Below are 2,180 nucleotides of genomic sequence, written 5' to 3'. Positions count from 1 at the left end.
ATATGACCTCGCTTCAAAACCTCCTCTAACTCGGTTATGGTATATCGGCGGATACTCGCTTCCGTAAGATTGAATTATACTTCAGAGGGAGGATACTAAAATGGATTGATTTATATATATATATATATATATATATATATATATATATATATATATATATATATATATATATATATATATATATATATATATATGTGTGTGTGTGTGTGTGTGTGTGTGTGTGTTCATTTTAAAACTTCGTGACGAGTTTCGCGTTGAATGTAAGAAAAAAATAACGTGTGTCTGGATTGTTTCTTGCTGCGAATTTCAAAGAAAGGACATTAGTAAGAGCATAAAGAAACTGTGTGTAAAGTTATTTTTTTAATACTAACATAATATTAGAGGAACTTGAATCTGCACTATTTCATAAACACATATTCTTAGAGTACTGACAAGTAAAGGTTCCAAATGAATGAATCGAGTTGCGAAATTAAGAAATAGTGCGCCTGATAGAGGATGTAAAAATATGTGTATATGCACAGTTATAGCGGCTGAGCACCATAAGAAACGGATGTGGATGGAGTTAAAGTTGGTGGTAGAAGGACTATGCTATGTTATAAAAATACCTCAAATAAACTGTTGAATTGTAAAACTAGTGAAAGATAGACACTGCAAACTGTAGTAGCATCACATACTGGCCAAACAGAATGGTCAGAGTAGTTCACAAACCTCGCCGTCATCTTGAAATCTGCCATTTTCAAATCTGTGATATTTTGTAATGGAAATCTAGTCACGTGATATATCAGTTAGAGTCAGCATGTCCTCAAAAAGTCAATTATAGACTTTAGTGATCGTTATCTAGGAGACTGACACTCATATGTTGAAAGCTTGGATTATCATAAAAAAATACCTGTAAGTTAAACATATATACAAGCAAAGAAAACTAACAAGGAAATTTGATATCAAAGTTGTACATTATTGCATTATTATTAATTGCATTACTTCAAATTTGCTTCATATAATGTCGAAAATAACTGTTTCGGTCTGAAAGAACCACTTCCGCTTGTTTGTTGTTTGCGCTTTCTGTCGAAAATAATGTGGAGTTTATATAGCTACGGTTTGTTAAATGACATACCATAAGTATAAACCATAACACAATAAAATATGATAGATTGGAATGTATTTTTACGTACTGTGCGTAAATCACTATTCTTTCACCAGTTGCTATATTTTTCACTCAACTTTCTTTGGTCACCTGCGTAAGCAATAGCAACTTGTGATGAACGTAGCATGTGATATCTGGATGAAAAGTGGACTACTGCAGTCGAATACAGCAATGCAGTGGAAAATAAGTTATCGGGTGAGATGGCTTTCTCGGGTATCTATCGTGTTGCATCATGTTTGATCGGTTTGTTTGAAATATGATATCTTCGATTATTGTGACAATGTTGGTTCGCGACTTAGGAGCTTACAATGATGAACCATCGTCGGAGGAATACAGTTTATTTGAAAGAATTAAAATTTTATTGGATGAAAACGAGTTGTAGTAAATTAGATACAAAAACATTGCTGACTTGGAACCAAATGAAGATGGTGGTGATGTTGATAATGCAGTTAATAATTTAGAAGAGCAATAAGATGTTCCTAAATTAGAATCATCCACTGAAGCTGTAAAAGGTAGTTGTTCGTAATAGAGCAGCAGCTCCTCATATATGCCTTTCCAGCCACGAGAAAACAAATCACTGTTAGCTCTCTTGGCTTGTAGATATGTTTAACTTGCATGTGTTTTGATTATAATCCAAATTTTTAAGATGTGAATATATACGAGTATCAGCCTCCTAGAATTTCGTAAATAATTATTAATATAATTCTAAATGCTACAAATGAGTACATATAACGATCAGTAAAGTTCGTAATTGACTTTCTGAGAACATGCTGGCCCTAATTGATATATAACACCTTTCCATTTCAGAAAATAGCACAGATTTCAAAATGGCCACTACTACTCTGGTGATCCTTTTTTGGCCAATATGTGAAACTACTACTGTTTGCAGTGTCTATCTTTCACTATTTTTACAATTCAACAGTTCATTTGATGTATTTTTGTAATATAGCATAGCCCTTCTCCCACCAAATTTAACCCCCTCCCCCTTTGTTTCTTATGGCGCTCAACCGCTATAACTTTGCACATTCACATATTT

The sequence above is a fragment of the Thermobia domestica genome, chromosome 6 (assembly GCF_964235325.1).
Source record: "Thermobia domestica chromosome 6, izTheDome1.hap1.1, whole genome shotgun sequence".
NCBI lineage: Eukaryota > Metazoa > Arthropoda > Insecta > Zygentoma > Lepismatidae > Thermobia > Thermobia domestica.
The sequence above is the reverse complement of the archived record's forward strand: the minus strand, read 5'-3'. Positions refer to the sequence as shown.